Below are 25706 nucleotides of genomic sequence, written 5' to 3' on the forward strand. Positions count from 1 at the left end.
ATTGCATATGCACTAATAAAGGAACCTGATTTTTTTCTCTTATTGGAGGAGAGCTGAAGTTTTTTAGATATTAGATATACAGAGATCACTAGGTATAGAGAGATAGAAAGAGGTAGATAATTCATAGGTAAATGGATAGATAATAGATATTCAATAGATATAAACAGATAGATACATGGATAAGATACAGTGGGAAAAATAAGTATTTGATCCACTGCCGATTGCAAGTTTTCCCACCTACAAAAAATGGAGAGGTCTGTAATTTTTATCATAGGTACACTTCAACTGTGAGAGACAGAATCTAAAAATAAAAAAACAGAAAATCACATTGTATGATTTTCACATAATTAATTTGTATCTCTTTGCATGAAATAAGTATTTAATCACCTACCAACCAGCAAGAATTCTGTTAGTTTTTCTTTAAGAAGCCCTCCTACCCTGCACTCATTACCTTTATTAATTGCACCTGTTTGAACTCCTTACCTGTATAAAAGACACCTGTCCACACAATCAATCGCACTCCAACCTCTCCACCATGGCCAAGACCAAAGAGCTGTCTAAGAACACCAGGGACAAAAAATTGTAGACCTACACAAGGCTGAGATGGGCTACAGGATATAGGCTAGCAGCTTGCTGAGAAGGCAACAACGGTGCAATTATTCGAAAATGGAAGAAACACAAGATGACTGTCAATCTTCCTCTGTCTGGGGCTGTGACGCCTCTTCTCGGAAGCCCTTTCATTTACCCTGGGAGATGGGGGACTCAGAGTCGGGTCCCGTGGTGGAGAGATGGGGTGCAGCCGTGGCCCGGACCCGCTCCGTGCCCAGGGCCGTCACATTAAAAAGGATGGTATGGGCTTATCCGGGTTGAGTGGCTGATTTACGACTACGCCACCTGTGGCACCTGGTGAATGCCACCAGCGCTGCCGCAGTCCGCTGAGGCCTGGTGTTAGTGCAGCCGGCGTTCTTACTACTCCCCACAGGCGGAGCAGGGCCTCAGGGCAGAGGGACAGGACGGAGGGGGTAGTAGTCTAGGAGGTCTGGTGCTGCATAATGCGGTGTAGTGCAGAATAAAGAGTCCGGAGGCCATAGGGGTGAACTTCCAAGGCTTTACTCACATAAGAGATGGCAGTAGGAAGGCGACTCCCTGCTCCTCGCGGAGTTCTGCGGTCACCAGAGACGAAGGGGGTCCGACAACCTCCGAGTAAGTCCAGTGTTCAATCAGGACCCCGCACCAGAGTGTTCCTAGACTTCAGACCGGGTGCTTTCCTGTCTGTGTGTGTGTAGATAGGCCGGGTCTCCCTCTGAACTTCTCTCAGAAAAAGGGCACGGGTGGCAGCTCCGCTCTTTCCGATACCCGGTGGGATCCTCAGGGCCTAACCGGGCTTTCCCGACCACGACATAGAGTAGCAACGTCGGGTGTCGGGGGCCGGTACCCCTCTTGCAGCCGGACTCCCTCTGAGTATATCACGTGGCGAGGACAGGTGGCATATACCGCTCTGTCTGCTTCCTCCCTGGGATCCATTTGCTATGGAGCTACACTCTTAAGCGCCGGGCCTTCTTGATCATAGTCCTTGACCGGGCAGAGACATTCAATATCTGCAACCTGCCTCTCGACCCAAGGCTAGGGTACGAGGCCGTGTCTCTCTCCGCTGCAGGTCCACACAGGATCCGAGTTCAGCGTGGGGGATCACAATACCAGAGGATTCTAACAAGGACCACTAACCAAGATGTCTGTGTATTAAATATGAATTATTAAGTGTCACTAAAATGTGAGTCCTCCACCATCACCCACTAAATGGTTCCCCTAGCTCTTGGTTCCCCAGTCTCCCTGCAACCAGGAGGGCAGCACCTAGTGCATTCTAGCCCCCTCTGGTGTAGAAATGTGGTGTTGGATGTGGAGGTGGGGTCCTGACCATCACACTGTTCTTACCTCAGAGGAGGAACACCACACTCCATTAGAGAAGCGCAGCATCCCTGTGGCGGTCGAACCCTCAGGGGCACCACAGGGCCCCATGCTAGATCTCGCCTCGTGGGGTAAGGATGATTCTGAGAAAGGTCAGTAATCAGCCCAGATCTACATTGACCTGGTCAATGACCTGAAGAGAGCTGGGACCACAGTCTCAAACATTACCGTTAGTAACACACTACGCCGTCATGGATTAAAATCCTGCAGGGCATGCAAGGTCCCCCTGCTCACGCCAGCACATGTCCAAGCACGTTTGAAGTTCACCAATGACCATCTGGATGATCCAGAGGAGGCATGGGAGAAGGTCATGTGGTCAGATGAGACCAAATTAGAACTTTATAGGTGGGAAAAATTGCAAAATTGGCAGTGTATCTAATATCTTTTTTTCCCCACAGTATATATTCAACTGATATATGATAATATTTGATAAATTAGATATAGGATAGATAGATAAATAAAATTGAAAATATTAGTGCAGTACCAGCAAAAAAGAGGAAAATAGGGTGCTAAGCCTCCCAGGTAAGAACCACTCCTCTAATAATATAAAAAATAGAGGCAGCGCACCAATACAGAAATTCTGGAAAAATAGAAAGAAAAACTGCAAATGGAGCATCACCAGAAAATTCTACTTCGTTTGCAAGGCCTCCTCAAAGAAATAGAAAAGATGACAAACAGGCAGCACTCCAATAAACTATGCAAAAATTGTTGGATTTTTATTAGCCCATGTGGCAATGTTTCGGTTCTATCCCAGAACCTTTCTGACGCCATCTTTTATATAGATAGACATTTTTAATCTTATTGATACATAGATTTTTAACTTATAGATAATATACATCAGATAGACAGAGTGAATGTAAAAGTCTACACACCCTACTAAAATACTAAAATACTATTTTTAAGTCAAGTAAAAAAAATAATACCGAGAATAATCATTTCAAAAATTTTTACACCTTTAATGTCATCCATAATCTGTACCATTCAATTGAAAAATGAACTGAAATCTTTTCTGGTGGAAAAATAACGAACTACAATAATGGGGTTGCACAAATATGCCCACCCTTATACTTATACTTTGTTGAAGTACCTTTTGAATTAATGACAGCATTCAGTCCTTCATGTAGGAGTCTGTCAACATGGCACATCTAGAATTGGCAATCTTTGCCCACTATTCCTTGTAGTAGCTCCAACTCTGTCAGATTACGAGGGCATCTCATGTGTACAGCACCCTCTTGAGGTCAACCAAAGAATTTCAATTTGATTCACGTCTGGCCCATTCCAAAACTTTGATCTGTTGTTGTCATGCTTAACCCCTTTACCCCCGAGGGTGGTTTGCCAATTTTTACAATTCTGACCACTGTCACTTTATGAGGTAATTACTCTGGAACGCTTCAACGGATCCCCCTGATTCTGAGACTGTTTTTTCGTGACATATTGTACTTCATGATTTTGGTAAAATTTCTTCGATATCTCTTGCGTTTATTTGGGAAAAAAAGGGAAATTTGGCGAAAATTTTGAAAATTTAGCAATTTTCAAAATTTGAATTTTTATGCCCTTAAATCAGAGAGATATGTCACACAAAATAGTTAATAAATAACATTTCCCACATGTCTACTTTACATGAGCACAATTTTGGAAACAAAATTTTTTTTTGTTAGGAAGTTATAAGGGTTAAAAGTTGACCAGCGATTTCTCATTTTTCCAACAAAATTTACAAAACCATTTTTTTAGGGACCACATCATATTTGAAGTCACTTTGAGAGGTCTTTATGACAGAAAATACCCAAAAGTGACACCATTCTAAAAACTGCACTCCTCAAGGTGCTCAAAACCACATTCAAGAACTTTATTAACCCTTAAGGTGCTTCACAGGAATTTTTGGAAGGTGGAAGAAAAAAAATGGACATTTAACTTTTTTCACAAAAATGTTACTTTAGACCCATTTTTTTTTTTTTCGCAGGGGTAACAAGAAAAAATGGACCCCAAAATTTGTTGTGAAATTTCCCCTGGGCACACAGATACCCCATAAGTGGGGAAAAAACACTGTTTGGGTGCACAGCAGGGCTCGGAAGGAAAGGACGCCATGTTGCATTTGGAGAGCCCCTGATGTGCCTAAACATTGGAGCTCCCCCACAAGTGACCCCATTTTGGATACTAGACCTGCCAAGACACCTATCTAGATGCATAGTGAGTACTTGGAACTCCCAGGTGCTTCACAAATTGATTCGTAAAAATGAAAAAGTGGAAAAAAAACCACTTTTTCATTTTTACGAATCAATTTGTGAAGCACCTGGGGGATCCAAGTGCTCACTATGCATCTAGATAGGTGCCTTGGGTGGTCTAGTTTCCAAAATGGGGTCACTTGTGAGGGAGCTCTAATGTTTAGTCACACAGGGGTTCTCCAAACGCAACATGGTTTCCGCTAACAATTTGAGCCGATTTTCCATTCAATTTGTTAGCGGACACCATGTCGCGTTTGGAGAGCCCCTGATGTGCCTAAACAGTGGAGCTCCCCCACAAGTGACCCCATTTTGGAAACTATACCCCTCAAGGATTTTATTAAGAGGTATAGTGAACATTTTGAACCCAGAGGTATGACACAGAATTTGATAACATTAGGTCATCATATTGAATAAGTTGTCATTACTCTTGAGCGCAAGTGTTCGCTACTTGAGTTTGCATCGGGTACTCAGGTATGCACCATGTATCACGGGTGCTCAAGTGAAATGCTCGAGTCCCCGCCCGCATGTTTCACGGTTATTAGACACCCCCAAAAAAACATGTGGGGATCGCTCGTGCATGGCAGGCAATCCCCGCGAGGTTTTTTTGGCCGCGAAGCATATGGGGCGGAGACTCGAGCACCTGCGATACTCAGTGCATACCCGAGCACCCGATGCAAACTCAAGTAGCGAGCACTTGCGTTCAACACTAGTTGCCATATCGTCATCTTTTTTTTTACTTTTGAAAAAAAAAAAACCCCAACCCTAACATTAGCACAACCCCAACCCCAGCCCTAGCGTTTATTTTTTAGTGTGCCTCAGTGTTGTAAATTCCAGCAGAAAAAGGCGCAACAGGCGCAGCAAAAATTAAAAATAAGAAAAAAAAAATTCAGCCTACTCGGCTTTGATGGCTTGAGGGCACTCCTTCCTCTTTCGTCTAGGCCAGCCAGACTCGGGGGTCTTGGGGAACTGACCCCCTCCTCCTTCCATCAGGGAAAATAAAACAACTTCAGGCCATACGGACAATTAGGGAACATTCCTCTAACTTTAAATGAACATGGGGCAGTCCCATGGTAAAGGACCACATTCCCAGGCCCTACTGAAGAACATGAAAAGGTCAATGGACCTTCTTGCAGCGAGTTCACTCCTTTTGGGCCTCCCTCCGCTCCTTCATGAAGGCCGCCTATGCTGCAGATGATGTTGGTATCCTCCACCTCCAGGGCTGATCAGGGTATCTGCTGGGCCGGGTGTTAGAACTCTCCTGTTAGGTTTTTTCTATTTTGCTGGTCACATGACCTTTTTGCCTATTTAATCCTGCTCCGCCCTTCTGGCCATGCTAGACTTCATTGTAATTTCTACTCTTAAGCTAGCCAGGTGCTTTGTAACTCTTCTCAGTCAGTTTAGCTAGGTCTTTTGACCTTTATGTTCTATGTGTTTGTCTTTTTACTGCTACAATTTCTGCTAGGAGGTGTCCATCTTTCTCCCAGTCCCTAGTTCTTGTAGGGATCCCTCCCTCACATCTATAGGTCTTCGTTCAGACTAGTTGAGGACTTTAGCGGGTCTGATCGCAGGATCAGGTTCTCCGTTACATCGTAGGGATCTAGCTTAGTTCTATTGTAGGGACAGATCTCCTGTCTTTCCTTAGTGCTTGTAGCCTATCATAACAGTAAGTCCAGCCCAAAATTATCTCTAAGGAAAGACCTCCAGTTTCCATCATGGTGTCGGTTCAGGATTTGGCTCAACGCCTGCAGGGACTCCCTCTGGAGGTGGCCGAGCTCCAACAACACGTGAGTAGCTGTTCTGGAGCGCATTTTGTGGAGCCAAAGGTACGATTGCCTGATTTATTTTTTGGTGAACAACAAGATTTTTTTTCCTTTTAAAATGCTTGTTTATTGTATTTTCGTTTGAGACCCAGATCCTCTGGTGTTGAATCACAGCGCATAGGGTTCATAATGTCACTTTTGCGCAAAGAACCTCAGGGATGGGCCTTTTCTCTCCAACCTAGTGATCCGTGCTTTAGATCAGTGGATAGTTTTTTTTCTGCTTTGGGGTTGTTGTATGATGATCCTGATCGTGTCTCATCAGCTGAGACGGAATTGATCTCCGGGGGGCATACAATTTGTTGTGCATGAAGGAGGGTGATGAATGGAAGGCAGCTTTTAACACTCCTGTGGGTCATTTTGAGAATCTGGTTATGCCTTTTGGTCTTACCAATGCACCAGCATTTTTTCCGAATCTTATTAATGACATCTTTAGACCTTTGATCGGCAAAAATGTGGTTGTGTATTTGGATGACATTTTGATTTATTCGCCTGATCTGGAGTCTCATTGGCGGAGCGTACGTGAGGTATTACAGTTATTAATTGACAATTCGATTTTTTGCTAAACTAGAGAAATGTGAGTTCGCTGTACAGAGAATTAGTTTTTTGGGCTACATTATCTCCAGCAAGGGCTTTGAGATGGACCCGGTGAAAGTTCAAGCTGTGCAGGAATGGCCTAGGCCTATTGGTTTGAAATCGATACAGAGGTTTTTGGGTTTCGCCAATTATTACAGAAAATTCATTAAAAATTTTTCTATTACTGTTAAACCACTGACCGATCTCACCAGGAAAGGTGCTAATACGGTTCAGTGGACTACTGAGGCCATTGAAGCGTTTGTGTTTCTAAAGGAGAGGTTCAGCTCTGCTCCCATCCTTATGCAGCCTGATGTGACTAAGCCGTTTTTGGTTGAGGTTGACGCTTCTTCTGTGGGGGTCGGTGCGGTGTTGTCTCAGGAAAACAAGGATGGAGTACATCCCTGTGCCTTTTTTTCAAAAAAAATTTCTGAGACTGAACTTAATTACGATATTGGTAATCGAGAATTGCTGGCTATTAAACTCGCATTTGAACACTGGCGTCATCTCTTTTAAGGTGCTGAATTTCCCATTCAGGTTTTCACTGATCATAAAAATCTGATCTATCTTGATGCTGCCAAGCGCTTGAATGCCCGTCAGGCTAGGTGGGCACTTTTTTTTTCGCGGTTTAATTTTTCCGTTACTTACATCCCGGGTACCAAGAATGAAAAAAGCTGATGTATCAGATAGAGACACCACTGCCACTGTTCCTCCGGTGGTGGAGGACGGGGAATATGAAATTTCCCGCATCCTTAATTCTAGATGGTATAGGGGGAGTTTGCAGTATCTCGACGGTTGGAAGGGTTTCGGTCCCGAGGATAACTCATGGGTGAGGGCGGATGATGTTTCTGCTTCCAGACTTGTCAGAGTGTTTCACAAGAGGTTTCCTAATAAGCCTGGTCCTAGGGGATCCGGAGGATCCTCTTAGAGGAGGGGGTACTGTTAGAACTCTCCTGTTAGTTTTTTTCTATTTTGCTGGTCACATGACCTTTTTGCCTATTTAATCCTGCTCCGCCCTTCTGGCCATGCTGGACTTCATTGTAATTTCTACTCTTAAGCTAGCCAGGTGCTTTGTAACCCTTCTCAGTCAGTTTAGCTAGGTCTTTTGACCTTTATGTTCTATGTTGTGTGTTTGTCTTTTTACTGCTACAATTTCTGCTAGGAGGTGTCCATCTTTCTCCCAGTCCCTAGTTCTTGTAGGGATCCCTCCCTCACATCTATAGGTCTTCGTTCAGACTAGCTGAGGACTTTAGCGGGTCTGATCGCAGGATCAGGTTCCCCGTTACATCGTAGGGATCTAGCTTAGTTCTATTGTAGGGACAGATCTCCTGTCTTTCCTTAGTGCTTGTAGCCTATCATAACACCGGGGTTCTTCTTCCGAAGATGTAGCACTACCGCAGCCTACTTGAGTTGGACCATAACTGGTTACGCTGAAACTGTGCACCACTTGACTGGCCCCAGCTTGTGAGGCCCCAGAAGTCCCCTGACCAGCTCCTTCAGCCCCCTCCAGGTGTTGTTGTTCACACTGCTCACCTTCCTGTGGCTGTGCTGTGCTGTGGCTGCTGCTTCGGTCCCGCTGGATGTTCTTTGCCCTCAGCCGAGGGGGGAACGTCTTCCAGCATCCCGCTCTAGCACCACACTCTGAACTCGTGGACGAGCAGGCATACCTCGGGCTGAGGCCTAGTGGACCACTGGACGGTCGTTGGTGGTAAGGATGTCGGCTCAGGGGCAGCGTCCGCGGGTGGGTAGCCTGTGACTGCGGCCCCTGGGGTAATGATCTCAAGGATTTCCTCCTCGTTGCTAACCTCCATGGCGCTGTCTGATCCTCCGGTTGCCATCTTCCTTCTCCTCATGCGCTGAACAGCAAATGGCGCAGGTCTCTTGCTAATGATGCGCATCCTGCGCATCCGACCCCACCTTTTTCTAGGCCGGGCTACCAAAGTGACCGCCGCGTCACAAATCACTCCCGGCAGCTTCACCTTCACGCTGATACTCACTGGGCCAGACTTTGCTCTGTGCCGCGCCCTCTTCTTTACTGAACGTCCCATCCTGGGATGCATCTTTACTGCTGGGCCCATTCTTCTCCTATACTTTACCGCCATTGTCGCCATCTTAGAATCCATGCTTCTGGCCGCATCTTGTGCTGCATGTCTTCCAACACTTTCTCCTCAGTGTTCTGCGTCGGTTCTTCCCCGTTTTCTTCATGGAAGGAGCTCGCATCGCGCTGACTATGCCAAATGTAAGGTGCCCCAGCAAGGTAGTCATGGGCGAGTTGTAGCCCCTGCTCGCTTTGACACCCTACAGACAATTTGTGTCCTCCGTCTGATGTGTGGCTGGGTATGTGACATTCTTCACTTATTTCAAACCATCCAATTATGGCTGCTTCCAGGCATTTCTCTTCTGGGACCAGGGCAGCAATAAATTTAGAGGACACGAAGTTCTTAACCATAACTGGGATTTTACTTGGGGGAGAGGAGTATATACAATATTTACAGTCAGGCACATTGGATAAGGCCCAACAGGTTTTCATCTCCCATACAGGTGCTAGAAACATCTTCAGCCCTGGTGCCCTCTTTAGGTGAAGCATCTCTCTAACTCTATTCTCTAGCTGAAGAGAAGTTTCCTCACCAGCGACAGTGTATCCAGATCTTATATCTCCCTCACGGCTTAGCTTGGAGTCCTATCTTCCTCTGCTACCTGCAGACTAGACGTGCCCCGGGTCCTCAGTACCTCCGTTGAGTTTCTCCGGTCGACTAATGGGACTCCTGTGTGAGGAGATATTTACACTGTTGGTCTACTGTCTGAGAGTAGGGAGCTCCCGTTTACCCTAGCAGCCAATATCTCTGACTGTCAGTAAGGCTTCCTGTCACAACCCTGACAGGACTCCAACTGACACTTTCTGGAAAATTCTCCAGACGTTACCTAGTATGCCCCGCTCCCTGTGGCAGTTAATTCCTCACTGTCATTCTGGTAGCAGGCTCTCACTAACAGCTGCGCCCGACAGTGGCATCTTGTGGTTAAAAATACTACAGCCCCACAAGGAAATATATCAGGGACAAGCTTTATACACACTTTATGCTTGATCATGGCACTAAGTTCCCCCTCTACTCTACTGGCTGGATCATCACAGCTAACCCCTTAACTGGACCTAACAGCAGCTCAGAGAGATCTTACTATGGGAACATTCTCTTTTAACTATTTCAGTGCCAAAGGAAGGCTACGTCGTTCCCCATTACTACAGAACAATCAAGAACCTCCCTGGATGTGGGAGAAAGAGGAAAATTGACAAGCGATGTCTTCGAAGATTGGGGCGAATGGTGGAAAAAACACCACGTCAAACATGCAAAGACCTGAAGGCCAACCTGGAACAGTCTGGGGTCATGGTTTCACAAGTACCATACACTGCACACTAAACCAAGCATAGCTTTATGGGGAAAGGACAAGGAAGAAACTATTGCTGAAGAAAAGACATAAAAAGGAAAGACTGATCTTTGCCAAAGAGTACCTTGACAAACCACAATCCTTCTGTGAAAATGTTCTGTGGACAAATGAAACAAAAATAGAGCTTTTTGGCAATGCAAAGCAACAGTTTGTTTACAGACAGAGCAATGAAGCTTATAAGTAAATTAACACTTTACCAACAGTTAAGCAGGGTGGAGGATCCATTTTGCTGTGGGGTTGCTTTGCTGCATCTGGTACTGGAGGCTTTGACCATATCACAGGAATCAGGAAATCAGAGAATTATCAAGAGATTTTAGAGCGAAATGTCCTACCCTGTGTAAGAAATCTTGGTTTGAGTCGAAGATCATTGGTCCTCCAGCAAGACAATTATCCAAAACACACATCCAAAAGTACAGAGGAATGGTTGAAAAAGAAAAAATGGACTGTTTAAAAATGGTCAGCAATAAGTCCTGACCTCAATCCCATTGAAAATCTTTGGGGTGAGCTGAAATCGGCCATTGGGAAAAAAACCTGCAAACATTCAAGAGCTTGAAAATTGCAAAGGAAGAGTGGGAGAAAATTCCAGCTGAGAAGTGCAAGAAGCTTATTGATGGCTACAAGAAACATTTGGAGCAATGCAAAAGGGTGTGCAACCAAGTATTAATTAGGGGTGCCTTTATTGCTGCACATGCTGTTTATTCTGTTTTTTTCTTTTGAAATTGCAACATGGAAGTTGAAAAACAATGCTTTATTGTTATATTACTTTGGACCACTAATTAAAAAATCCTGAAGATATAACTTTGGTACGTTTCCATTTACTTCTGAAGATATTGTACAGTCTATGAAACAAATGAAGGGGTGCCAATAATAGTGAGTAGCACTGTATATATGTATATATACTGTACTGTATATACAGGTGCATCTCACTAAATTAGAATATCATCAAAAAGTTAATTTATTTCAGTTCTTCAATGCAAAAAGTGAAACTCATATAGAGTCATTACAAACAGAGTGATCTATTTCAAGTGTTTATTTCTGTTAATGTTGATGATTATGGATTACAGCCAATGAAAACACAAAAGTCATTATCTCAGTAAATTAAAATAATTAACAAAAAACACCTGAAAAGGCTTCCTAAGCATTTCAAAAGGTCCCTTAGTCTGTTTCAGTAGGCTCCACAATCATGGAAAAGACTGCTGACTTGACAGATGTCCAGAAGGCAGTCATTGACACACTCCACAAGGTCGCAGAGTTCCAATTTTCATTTGGAAATCAAGGTCCTAGAGTCTGGAGGAAGAGTGGAGTGGCACACAATCCAGGCGGCTTGAGGTCTAGTATGAAGTTTCCACAATCAGTGATGGTTTTGGGAGCAATGTCATCTGTTGGTATAGATCCACTGTGTTTTATCAAGACCAAAGTCAGTGCAGCTGTCTACCAGGAAATTTTAGAGCACTTCATGTTTCCCTGTGCCGACAAGCTTTTTGGAGATGGAAATTTCATTGTCCAGCAGGACTTGGCACATGTCCACACTGCCAAAAGTACCAGTACCTGGTTTACAAACAGCAGCATCACTGTGCTTGATTGGCCACCAAACTCGCCTGACCTTAACCCCATAGAGAATCTATGAGGTATTGTCAAGAGGAAGATGAGAGACACCAGACCCAACAATGCAGACGAGCTGAAGGCTGCTATCAAAGCAACCTGGGCTTCCATAACACCTCAGCAGTGCCATAGGCTGATCGCCTCCATGCCACGCCACATTGATGCAGTAATTGATGCAAAAGGAGCTCCCATCAAGTATTGAGTGCATTTACTGAACATACATTTCAGTAGGCCAACATTTTGTTATAAAGTATTCTAATTTACTGAGATAATTACTTTTGTGTTTTCATTGGCTGAAAGCCATAATCATCAACATTGACAGAAATAAACGCTTGAAATTTATCACTCTGTTTCACTTTTTGTATTGAAGAACCAAAATAAATTAACTTTTTGATGATATTCTAATTTAGTGAGATGCACCTGTATATATTCAGGAAGAGGCAATAATTAACTGGATTATTATATCCAACTCTTCAAGTTTCTATGTGTATTTTTAATTATTTTTTTCTGTTTGTGTTGAAATTTTCTTGTTATTGTCTCTAAATAAACTTTCTATATAATTTTTAATCATTTTTAATCATTAATTACTTCTTTTTCCTTACAACCTTTCTGTGCTACTTCACGCTGGGAGATATGTTTTTGGTGTTTTGGTGGAGTGACGAACATAACGCCTTTACTCACATCACCGTAAGGCCGGCGAACACCTCCAACTTCATTTCGGCCAGATGGATGCTGCTGTCCATGCCATGTTTCATCTTTATAGAAAGGTAAAATCATGATAGGAAAGAGTAACTATCTCCTGCCTGGGACTTCAGGGGCAAAGATATCCTGAAAGTTGGGGATCTCATAATCTTCCAAAGACCTAGCATGTCCCACGCCCAGCCCCCCGCATGAGCTCAATAAGGGGAGGTGTGTGGGCATAACCTTGATCAAATAAAAATTATAGTTTGGGTTTTTGCCATTTGTCAATTCTGGAAGACACAGTTTTTTGTGGTCCTGTCCTTTGCTTAAAGAAGTGCTTCCCTCCCTCCACTAAGCTCTGAGCCATTTCCGGGACACAGGTTTAGTACTTTTTCTTTTGTTATCCCTATTATTTTATGTGATTGTATACTGTGCTGCATTGTTCCCATTTTGTAACATCTTTCTTTGTATACTTTTTTATAAACACTGCCTACATTTTGAGAGTAAATATATAAAATTTAATATCTCTGTTCCTCTTGCTCTGTAAATGGCACCATATGCTACCTCTAGTTTGTGTCCAATCGGCCTGTATAAATGATTGATGGTGGCAGGTAGTTCCTTTTGTTATTGTGGAGTTCGCAGTGACCATACCGGAATATATATATTGTATATGTACAGTACAGACCAAAAGTTTGGACACACCTTCTCATTTAAAGATTTTTCTGTATTTTCATGACTTTGAAAATTGTACATTCACACTGAAGGCATCAAAACTATGAATAAACACATGTGGAATTATATACTTAACAAAAACGTGTGAAACAACTGAAAATATGTCTTATATTCTAGGTTCTTCAAAGTAGCCACCTTTTGCATTGATGACTGCTTTGCACACTCTTGGCATTCTCTTGATGAGCTTCAAGAGGTAGTCACCGGAAATGGTTTTCACTTCACAGGTGTGCCCTGTCAGGTTTAATAAGTGGGATTTCTTGCCTTATAAATGGGGTTGGGACCATCAGTTGTGTTGTGCACAAGTCAGGTGGATACACAGCTGATAGTCCTACTGAATAGACTGTAAGAATTTGTATTATGGCAAGAAAAAAGCAGCTAAGTAAAGAAAAACGAGTGGCCATCATTACTTTAAGAAATGAAGGTCAGTCAGTCTGAAAAATTGGGCAAACTTTGAAAGTGTCCCCAAGTGCAGTTGCAAAAAACATCAAGCGCTACAAAGAAACTGGCTCACATGAGGACCGCCCCAGGAAAGGAAGACCAAGAGTCACCTCTGCTTCTGAGGATAAGTTTATCCGAGTCACCAGCCTCAGAAATCGCAGGTTAAGAGCAGCTCAGATTAGAGACCAGGTCAATGCCACACAGAGTTCTAGCAGCAGACACATCTCTACAACAACTGTTAAGAGGAGACTTTGTGCAGCAAGCCTTCATGGTAAAATAGCTGCTAGGAACCACTGCTAAGGACAGGCAACAAGCAGAAGAGACTTCTTTGGGCTAAAGAACACAAGGAATGGACATTAGACCAGTGGAAATCTGTGCTTTGGTCTGATGAGTCCAAATTTGAGATCTTTGGTTCCAACCACCGTGTCTTTGTGCAATGCAAAAAAGGTGAACGGATGGACTCTACATGCCTAGTTCCCACCGTGAAGCATGGAGGAGGTGTGATGGTGTGGGCGTGCTTAGCTGGTGACACGGTTGGGGATTTATTCAAAATTGAAGGCATACTGAACCAGCATGGCTACCACAGCATCTTCCAGCGGCATGCTATTCCATCTGGTTTGCGTTTAGTTGGACCATCATTTCTTTTTCAACAGGACAGTGACCCCAAACACACCTTCAGGCTGTGTAAGGGCTATTTGATCAAGAAGGAGAGTGATGGGGTGCTACGCCAGATGACCTGTCCTCCACAGTCACCAGACCTGAACCCAATCGAGATGATTTGGGGTGAGCTGGACCATAGAGTGAAGGCAAAAGGGCCAGCAAGCGCTAAGCATCTCTGGGAACTCCTTCAAGATTGTTGGAAGACCATTTACGGTGACTACCTCTTGAAGCTCATCAAGAGAATGCCAAGAGTGTGTAAGCAGTCATCAAAGCAAAAAGTGGCTACTTTGAAGAACCTAGAATATAAGACATATTTTCAGTTATTTCACACTTCTTTTGCTAAGTATATAATTCCACATGTGTTAATTCATAGTTTTGATGCCTTCAGTGTGAATGTACAATTTTCAAAGTCATGAAAATACAGAAAAATCTTTAAATGAGAAGGTGTGTCCAAACTTTTGGTCTGTACTGTATGTATTGGAATCGAAGGTGTATATACCATACACTCTCTGTGAGTTCCATAATAACTGGCCTAGCAGGGGAAACAGCCGTGGCCCGTCCATCACTTGTCAGCCAATTGCTTAATTGTCCTGATGATTTGAGGGAGCATAGTCGCATCCCATGACAATATTGAATCCAACCTGAATCCAACCATCCATGGGTATAACCAGGGGCGTAATAATCATGGTCACATACAGTGTGACTGGGCCCGTGATGGACGGGGGAATTCCCACGGTAGCACCTACTTCAGCTGGATATGTGTCCAAGGACACACATCCATCGGCAGTGTATTGCAGTGCAGGGACCCTTTTCCTCCTTGCTTTGCAATACACGCCATTGGCTACTCAGAGTCCGACAGCTGATATCGGTGTGTCAGACATTGGCATTGCATGGCAGTGACATCATGCATCACCATAGCAGACACGCCAATGTCTGCTGCCAGCCTCTGCGCTGGCTACAGAAGATGATGCCACACATTGAGGGAGCAGAGGAAGGTGCGAAGGGGCCCAGGACGGGGGATATATATACCAGGAAGGGGGACATATATACCAGGAAAGGGCCCAGGATTGGACACATGTATAATAGGAAGGGGGCATATATACCAGGGTGGGAGACATATATACTAGAAAAGGGGATATGTATACTAGTATGGGGGACATGTATACCAGGATTGGGCACATATATACCAGGAAGGGTACATATATACCAGAATGGTGGACATATGTACCAGGAAGGGGCCCAGCATGGGAGACATGTATACTAAGAAGGGAAACATACACACCAGGATGGGGGACATATGCAGTATACCAGGAAGGGGCCCAGGATGGAGGACATATATGCCCGGAAGGGGCCTAAGATGGGGGATATATACCAGGAAGAGGTCTAGAATGGGGAACATATATGCTAGGAAGGGGGACATATATACCAGGATGGGGTACATATATGCTAGAAAGGGGGGCATGTATACCAGGATGATGGACATATATACCAGGAAGGGGCCCAGGAGGGGGGGACATATATACCATGAAGGGGGACATATATACCAGGTTGGGGGACATATATATCATGAAGGTAGACATATATACCAGGTTGGGGGGCATATATACCCGGAAGGGCTCCTGGATGGGCGGTATATATACCTGCCAGGGGCCCAGGATGGGGGACATATATACCTGGAATGCGCCCAGGATTCATTGACATATACCTGGAAGAGGCCCAGGATGGAGGACATTAGCACAGGATGGGGCACATTGCTACATAATGAATGGGGGGGGGGGCAACATGTATGTCTTTATAAGATTTAGAATACTACAAGGGCCCATACATCTGACCAACATGTCGGGGGGACAAGGTCCAAATTTTTCACTGGGGTCCATCAGACTCTAGTTATGCCACTAGATGTAACGATAAAAGGCTTGACTCTATAAGTCAATTTTTTTGCAATTTGTGTTTTCACACAAATTCAGATATGTTAAGATTTGATATGTCAATCTGAAAAAAAATGCTCTGCACCATTTCTCACACTGCTGAAGCATCAGAGAGCGGGCAAACATAATTTTTTATTGCCAGGCACCCTCCCCATAATGCCCTGCACCTATGACATCTCACAGACTATGATACCTTGTACAGTGGTGGTCAGTACCCGGAACATCATAGATTAGTGTTATGATCTGCTGCAAGTACTAAGGAAAGAAAGGGAAAAGCTATCCCTACAGTAAGACTAAGCTGAATCCCTACGATGTAGCGATCTGCCTGTTCCTTGCGAACAGACCCGCCTTAGTCCTCGGCTAGTCTGAATGAAGACCTATAGCATAAAGGAAGGAGTCCCTAAAAGAACTAAGAACTGGAACAAAAATGGGACACCTCCTGAACAGAGAAGATTGTTTCAGAACACAAAAGATAAACTGACAAAAAGGTACTAGAGGTCCCAGAAGGACCAAGCAAACTGACAGATAGGCACAGAAGCACCTGGCTAGCAAAACAGTCAAACAACACTGAAGTCCAGCACAGCCAAAAGGGCGGAGCTGGAATCTAAAGGCTGGTGGTCACATGACCGCAAAACACAAGATGGAAAAAACAAACAGGAGGGTTCTAACAGTACCGCCTCTTTTATGAGGATCCTCTGGATCCTTCAGACCCAGGCCTATCCGGAAACCTCCTGTGGAAAGCTCTAACAAGCCTAGGAGCAGAGACATCATCCGCCCTTACCCAGGAGTTATCTTTGGGACCGAAACCCTTCCAGGAGACAAGATACTGTAATCTCCCTCTATGCCATCTAGAATTCAAGATACGAGAAATTTCATATTCGCCGTCTTCCACCACAGGAGGAACTGAGACAGTGGCATCCCTATCAGATACATCCGCCTTTTTCAACAAGGAAACATGAAACACAGGATTAATCTTCCAGGAAGTAGGGACATCCAACCTAACCGCAGACGGGTTAACAACCTGAAGCACTTTTTATGAACCCACAAACTTATGACCCAGTTTTTTAGAGGGAATCCTCAACCGCAGGTTCTTTGAGGACAACCAAACCATGTCACCCACAGTAAACAAAACCTCCTTACGTTTCCTGTCAAAATACTTCTTGGACTTCTTGTTAGCCTCTTGAAGGTTGCAACTTACATTAGTCCAAACTCTCTCCAAATCACCAGAAAAGTTCTCCTCCTCCGGCACTGCCGGCCCCAATTTGGAGAACGAACCAAAAGACGAATGTCTCCCAGTACAACAAAAAAAAAGGAGAACACCCAGCAGAGGAGGATGTATGATTGTTAAGAGCAAATTCTGCAAGAGGCAGAAACTTAGACCACACCTCTTGATTGTCTGCCACAAAACAACGCAAAAACTGTTCAACATCCTGGTTCTTTCTTTCAGTCTGTCCATTAGACTCAGGATGATACCCAGATGAAAATGACAAATGGACTCCCAACCTGTCACAAAAAGCACGCCAAAAGCAAGCCACAAACTGAGGTCCTCTAACAGAAAATATATCCGTGGGAACGCCATGAAGCTTGACTATCTCATTAACAAACGCCTTAGTGAGTGTCTTGGCGCAGGGCAACTTAATGAATGGAACCAAATGACACATCTTACTAAAACGGTCCACGACCACCCAGATGACAGTAAAACCCTCGGACACAGGAAGATCAGTAATAAAATCCATTGTGAGATGCGTCCAAGGCGCATTAGGAACCTCCAGAGGGCAAAGCAACCCCGCAGCAGGAGTATGTGAAGCCTTTGACCTAGCACACACCGTACATTGACGCACCCACTTGATGACCTCCTTCTGCCATCCAGGCCACTAAAAACTGCGACTGATAAGTCTCTTAGTCTCCGAAATTCCTGGATGACCTGCCAACCGAGACTCATGACACTCCACAAACAAATCTCTCCTAAAGGTTCTAGGCACGAACAACCTCCCATGGGGAGTGTTAGATGGAGCATCATCTTGAGCTTTCAGAATCCCATTCTCCAAAACGGAGTCCAATGCCGCCACCACAACTCCTTTCTGTAAAATGCTCTCCTCCTCCTCGGCACCGACGGTAGGAGAGAAGCTGCGAGATAAAGCATCGGCTTTTACATTCTTAGTACCAGAAATATAGGTAACAGAAAAATGAAACCGAGAAAAAAAAGTGCCCACCTAGCTTGACGGGCATTCAAGCGCTTGACAGCATCCAGATAGATCAAATTCTTATGATCTGTGAAAACCTGAATAGGAAATCTAGCGCCTTCCAAAAAATGACGCCATTGTTCAAACGCGAGTTTAATAGCCAGCAACTCCCGATTTCCAACATCATAATTCAGTTCAGTTTCCGAATTTTTTTTCAAAAACAAGGCACAAGGATGTACTCCATCCCTGTTCTCCTCAGACAAAACTGCTCCGACCCCCACAGATGAAGCATCGACCTCGACCAAAAAAGGCTTGGTCTCATCAGGCTGCATAAGGATAGGGGCAGAACTAAACCTCTCTTTGAGATACTTAAACACTTCAATGACCTCAGTAGTCCACTGGACCGTATTCGCACCTTTCCTGGTGAGATTGGTTAGAGGCTTAACAATTACAGAAAAATTCCTAATGAATTTCCTGTAATAATTGGCAAAACCCCAAAATCTCTGTATAGATTTCAAACCAATAGGCCTAGGCCGTTCCTGCACAGCCTGAACCTTCACCGGGTCCATCTCAAAGCCCTCACTGGAGACAATGTAGCCCAAAAAACTAATTTTCTGCACAGCGAACTCACATTTCTCCAGCTTAGCAAACAACTGCAAAGCTTCACGTACACTCTGCCAATTAGACTGTAGATCTGGTGAATAAATCAAAATGTCATCCAAATACACAACCACATTCTTACCAATCAAAGGTCTCAGGATGTCATTAATAAGGTTCTGAAAAAAGGCAGGTGCATTGGTAAGACCAAAAGGCATCACCAGAGTCTCAAAATGACCTACCAGAGTGTTAAAAGCAGTTTTCCATTAATCACCCTCCTTCACTCGCAACAAATTGTTTGCCCCCGGAGATCAATCTTAGAGAACCACTTGGCCCCCACTAAATGGTTAAACAAGTCAGGAATTAACGGCAATGGGTAGGAATTGCGTACGGTAATCTTATTAATTTCACGAAAATCCAGATATGGACGTAAACCCCCGTCATTTTTTTTAACAAAGAAAAATCCAACTGCCACAGTCGACTTAGAAGGTCTAATGTGACCAGCAGCCAGGCTAGTCTGTATGTACTCCTCCAAGGCCTTTCTTTCAGGGATAGTCAGATTAAACAAGCAACTCTTGGGAAGAGTAGCACCCGGAACAAACTCAATGGCGCAATCATAATCCCTATGAGGAGGTATAACTTGTGACTCCTCCTCTGAAAAAACCCTCCAAAAATCTTGAATAGGTACAGGTAATTCCCCTTTTTCCACAGCCACAATGCGACCATTACAACATTTATCATAGCACTTCGGACTCCAAGACTTAATCACATTAGTAGTCCAGTCCAGTACAGGATTGTGCAGTTTTAACCAAGGCTAACCTAGAATGACCGGCGAGGGTATATTATCTAATACAACCAAGTCCAAAATTTCTTGGTGAACTCCATTGATAGTGAGGGGAAATGCTGCAACCTTGTGAGTAATACATTTCAAGGGAGTGTTATCAATTGCAATCACAGAAATAGGTGATGACAAAGGTTTGTATTTCAATTTAAGTTTTTCCAAAAATCTTTTATCAATCACATTAAGTGTTGAACCACAATCCACAAATACCTGAAATTCAATCAAATCTTCCTGCAAAGTAGTACTCCCTGAAAGAAATACTCCTGCAGAGCGTAAACAAGCTATACGGACGTAACTGACCTTTTTTTTATTCTTTACTTAAACGGAGCTCACAATACTTAATCAAATGGTCAGCTTTACCACAATAAAGACACTGCGGTGTCTTTCTTGAGAGGAGAGCGACTTCGCCCCAACCCCCTATCGGTTCTCCGCCGTCAGAGCAGATTTTCTGGGGACTAGGACCGGGAATTACAGGAGTCTTTACCTCATTCTGCCTAAAGTCTCCTATCCACACGAACAGCTAATTGCATGGCATCCTGCAGAGTCTCAGGTGCTTGGAATGCAATTAGCAAATCCTTAACCCTTTCACTCAGACAAGCAAGAAATAGACATTTCAGAGCAGGATCATTCCATTTACTTCTGAAGCCCATCTTCTAAATTGTGTGCAATAATTTTCAACATCACCTGACCCCTGATTCAAACGCCTGAGTTCAGCCTCAGCAGATGAGATTCAATCAGGATAGTCATATAATAGACCATTAGCCTAAAAAAATTCTTCTACAGACCTTAAGCATGGATCATTAGGTTGGAGAGAAAAGGACCACCCCTGTGGTTCTTTGCGCAAAAGTGACATAATAAAACCAATGCACTGTGATTCATTCCCAGAGGACCTTGGTCTCAAACGAAAATATAACAAACAAGCATTTTTAAAGGAAAAAAAATCTTGCTGTTTACCATAAAAAACATCAGACAGTCCTACCTTGGGTTCCACAAAATGCGATCCAGAACAGCTACTCACGTGTTGCTGGAGGTCGGCCACCTCCAGAGACAATCCCTGCAAGCGTTGAGTCAAAATTTGGACGGAAGCCATACTGATCCCTGAATTTCTTTCCTTTAGTTTTTTTTTTTGGGCTGGACTTACTGTTATGATCTGCAACAAGTACTAAGGAAAGAAAGGGGAAAGCTATCCCTACAGTAAGACTAAGCTGAATCCTTACGATGTAGCGGTCTGCCTGTTCCTTGCGAACAGACCCGCCTTAGTCCTCGGCTAGTCTGAACGAAGACCTATAGCATAAAGGAAGGAGTCCCTAAAAGAACTAAGGACTGGAACAAAAATGGGACACCTCCTGAATAGAGAAGATCGTTGCAGAACACAAAAGATAAACTGACAAAAAGGTACTAGAGGTCCCAGAAGGACCAAGCGAACTGACAGAGATAGACACAGAAGCACCTGGCTAGCAAAACAGTCAAACAACACTGAAGTCCAGCACAGCCAAAAGGGCGGAGCTGGAATCTAAAGGCAGGTGGTCACGTGACCGCAAAACACAAGATGGAAAAAACAAACAGGAGGGTTCTAACAATTAGGAGTTCCCAGTGGAGCACAGTTTTTACAGCAGAATAATTTTCCATCTCCAGAATTACTGAGTAAGCCTCTCTCTTCTGTAGATTGTAAGCTCTTATGGTCAGCGGGGTCCTCTTTCTCAACTGTAGCGTGTAAGCTATTATGATCAGTGGGTTCCTCTCTCTTTCTTTTTTTCCTATAGATTGTAAGATCTTATGATCAATGGGGTCCTCTCTTTCTCCTATTGATTGTAAGCTCTTATGATCAGTGGGGTCCTCTCTCTCAACTGTAGAGTGTAAGCTCTTATGGTCAGCGGGTTCCTCTGTCTTTCTTTTCTGTAGAGTGTAAGCTCTTATGATCACCGGGGTCCTCTCTCTCCTGTAGAGTGTAAACTCTTATGATCAGGGGGGTCCTCTCTCTTTCTCTTATAAATTTTAAGCTCTTATGGTCAGCGGGGTCCTCTCTCTCTCCTGTACAGTGTAAGCTGTTATGGTCAGCGGGTTCCTCTCTCTCTCTTGTAGAGAATAAGCTCTTATGATCAGTGGGGTCCTCTCTCTTGTTCTGTCATGTAGAGTGTAAGCTCTTTTGATCAACGGGATCCTCTCTCTTTCTCTGTCATGTAGAGTGTAAGCTCTTATGATCAGTGGGGTCCTCTCTCTCTCTTTGTTCTATAGAATGTAAGCTCTTATGGTCAGTGGGGTTCTCTCTCTCTTTTCCCTACATGTATTTTCCAAACATTTACAGTGCATTGTGAAAGTATTTGGCCCCCTTGAACTTTTCTACCTTTTGCCACATTTCTGGCTTCAAACATAAAGATATAAAATTTTAATTTTTTTTAGGAAGAATCAACAACAAGTGGGACACAATCGTGAAGAGGAACGAAATTTATTGGATATTTTAAACTTTTTTAACAAATTAAAAACTGAAAAGTGGGGCGTGCAATATTATTCGGCCCGTTTACTTTCAGCGCAGCAAACTCACTCCAGAAGTTCAGTGAGGATCTCTGAATGATCCAATGTTGTCCTAAATGACTGGTAATGATAAATAGAATCCACCTGTGTGTAATCAAGTCTCCGTATAAATGCACCTGCTCTGTGATAGTCTCAGGGTTCTGTTTCAAATGCAGAGAGCCTCATGAAGACCAAGGAACACACAAGGCAGGTCCGAGATACTGTTGTGGCGAAGTTTTGGATACAAAAAGATTTCCCAAGTTTTAAACATTTCAAGGAGCACTGGGCAAGCGATTATATTGAAATGGAAGCAGTATCAGACCACTGCAAATCTACCAAGACCCGGCCGTCCCTCTAAACTTTCATCTCGAACAAGGAGAATACTGATCAGAGATGCAGCCAAAAGGCCCATGATCACTCTGGATGAACTGCAGAGATCTACAGCTGAGGTTGTAGAGTCTGTCCATAGGACAACAATCAGTCGTACACTGCACAAATCTGGCCTTTATGGAAGAGTGGCAAGAAGAAAGCCATTTTTCAAAGATATCCATAAAAAGTCTTATTTGAAGTTTGCCACAAGCCACCGGGGAGACACACCAAACATGTGGAATAAGGTGCTCTGGTCAGATGCAACCAAAATCGAACTTTTTGGCCACAATGCAAAACGATATGTTTGGCATAAAAGCAACACAGCTCATCACCCTCAAAACACCATCCCCACTGTCAAACTTGGTGGTGGCATCATTGTTAGGGCGTACTTTTCTTCAGCTGGGACAGGGAAGATGGTTAAAATTGATTGGAAGATGGACGGAGCCATTCTGGAAGAAAACCTGTTGTAGTCTGCAAAAGACCTGAGACTGGGACAGAGATTTATCTTCTAACAAGACAATGGTCCCAAACATAAAGCAAAATCTACACCCAATAATCAAGAAAAACTGAACAAGGTTGGATTGGAGGTGATTAATTTATCAACTCATACTCTTACTCCCATTCAAAGGGAAGTACTGTCCAAGGGCCTGACGTTCACGCCAACTAATAATTTTAATTTGTTTCCGGCAATAAAGGATCTATACTTATTTGCAAGGAAACCCATTTTGAAAAAATTGCACATTGCACAATAGAGGGACAGAAGGACAACTTCCAACTAGTTCCTTGGAAAGTGAAGCCCTACAGGCCCTTGAGGATCTGCTGACTGAGCAGGCCCCTGAACACACAGGTATGTTCCCCCAATCCAGTTTTGCACGGTCTACATGGTTCCCCCCCTTGTCTTTATGTCCAGCGGTTGAAGTTTTTGTTAGATTGGTGATAGACGAATTTCGTCGAATCCCTACTAACCGCACTGTGGATAACCTGACTTCGGATCAACGTAGGGCTTTATATGCCCTTCAGTCTATGGACGATGTGGTCATTAAACCGGCTGACAAGGGGGGAAATATTGTACTATGGCCTAAAATTATGTATGAGAGGGAGGCATTTAGATACCTAAGGGATAAAACCACCTATTGTAGGCTAGAGTGGAACCCAATGATGACCTACTCTGCTGAACTGGATGATATATTATTTCGGGCTTTTGATAAAGGCATTATCCCCAAAAAAGTTTATGATGGTCTGATTACTAAGTTTCCCAGAATCCCTACCATCTACTTTTTGCCCAAGATCCATAAGAACCCATTGGAGCCGCCAGGGCGTCCGATCGTGTCCAGCATTGGGGGGCTATGCGAACCAATATGTAAATTTATTGACTTCTACTTAAAACCTTTGGTTGAAACTTTGCCCTCCTATGCACGTGACACGACGGACGTCCTGGCCCGCATTGATGGGATGGTCTTGGATAGCGATATGATATTAGCTACGGTAGATATAGAGGCACTTTATACTTGCATAAGACATCAAGATGGCCTCGAGGCATGCAAGTTCTTTTTACATAATAGCAACTGGGACGATCAGACCTGTGACCTAATCCTGGAATTGTTGACCTACATCCTGACGCACAATTTCTTTGTGTTTAGATGTATTCTATTTACAAGGGTGCGGCACTGCGATGGGGGCGGCCTGTGCCCCGTCTTATGCAAATCTCTTCCTGGGTTACTGGGAAAGAGAGCTGACCGTGCGCAGTGCTGGATACGCTACATTGATGACGTGCTGATCATCTGGCAAGGCACTGAGGCCCAATCCCAGGAATTTATGTTGCAACTGAATATAAATAGATTCAACATTAAATTGACATACTCCAGCAGCAGGACACAGGTGGACTTTCTGGACATTAAGATATGTGTGGACTCTTCACTCCAACTCCAGACTGATGTCCATCGGAAGTCCACCTCGGTAAACTCATTATTACATTCTAGTTCTGGACACCCATACTCCACCATCAAAGGTATCCCGGTGGGACAATTTATGAGAATCAGACAGATTTGTTTCTCAGATGTGCGTTTTGAAACACAGTCTGATGACATGCGGGAGAGATTTAGAGCCCATGGCTATAGCAATAGATGCATTAAAAATGGTTATATTAAAGCTAAAAGGAGGGGGAGGGACACATTATTATATCCCCCCAAAAAAAACAGGATGCTAAAGAAGTAGTTCGGTTCATCTCAACCTACAACGGGGAGTGGGATACCATGAGGAAGTGTTTGGGGAAGCACTGGAATATTTTAAAAACTGAGCCCGCTTTGTTGCAATTCATTCCAGACCATCCATTTATGACGCCAAGAAGATCCCCTAACCTAAAAGATCTATTGACACAAAGCCACTATGTTCCCATGAAATTAAATCCGTTCGGAACCCGTGGACCCCCTGCTGGATGCTTCCCAAGTGGCGATTGCATTGCATGCAAAAATATATCGAGATCAACGAGCTTTGCTACGGCCGATGGGAAGAAGACATACATAATTAAGCAGCATATCACATGCTCCACCTCACAGGTAATTTATTATGCTGTGTGCAGCTGTCCTAAAATTTACGTTGAGTTAACCTCAAGACAACTGAGGATACGCACGCGTGAACATGTGCGGGATATTTGTGAGGCTGCAACCGCTATAGACCCCTCTCAACTAAAATCAATACCCCGCCAATATAGAAAAGTTCATAATTGTAATCCCAAATGTTTTATGGTGCGTGGTATTGAACATGTACAATGCGGCATTAGAGGGGGCAACATTAAATGCCTTTTGGCACAAAAGGAATGCCATTGGATCACACTTCTGGGAACTATGGTACCGGAAGGCCTTAATGAGGCATTGGGCTTTGCCTCGCATTTATGATTTATGTGTGTATCTGCCTCCTCCCTCCCTTTGTAGCCACGGGTTTTTAACATGTTTATCTTGTGCTGTTTTTATTTGGTTTTAATAGTATTTATTGCATTTGGTCAATTCTGACATTTATTTTACTTTCTTAAGATAATGTCTACAGTCTGCAAGGATTAGGGTCGCACATGACCCCCTCTTCTTTCCTCTGTCCTTTCGCCACGATGCACTTCTGATTATGTGTTTGGAGGACTTCACTCTTTGGGACTA

The 25706-nt window shown here is 43.8% G+C and overlaps 1 long non-coding RNA gene across 3 annotated transcripts in view; it reads left to right on the forward strand.

Moving 5' to 3' along the window:
• LOC141257515 (uncharacterized) overlaps positions 1–25087 on the forward strand; it is a 28679-nt gene extending 3592 nt beyond the window's left edge. For 2 of the 3 annotated variants that reach the window (XR_012318077.1, XR_012318078.1), the window contains exons 2-3: positions 22081–23407; positions 24883–25087. This is a non-coding gene — a long non-coding RNA (uncharacterized lncRNA). Of the gene's footprint in view, positions 1–12252; positions 12388–22080; positions 23408–24882 lie in introns of those variants that run through there. The other variant, XR_012318079.1, reaches the window with a different exon arrangement.
• Positions 25088–25706: the final 619 nt, after the last annotated feature.

The sequence above is a fragment of the Phyllobates terribilis genome, unplaced genomic scaffold (genome assembly GCF_046119375.1).
Source record: "Phyllobates terribilis strain yellow unplaced genomic scaffold, ASM4611937v1 Scaffold_3__8_contigs__length_932513732, whole genome shotgun sequence".
Classification (NCBI taxonomy): Eukaryota; Metazoa; Chordata; class Amphibia; order Anura; family Dendrobatidae; genus Phyllobates; species Phyllobates terribilis.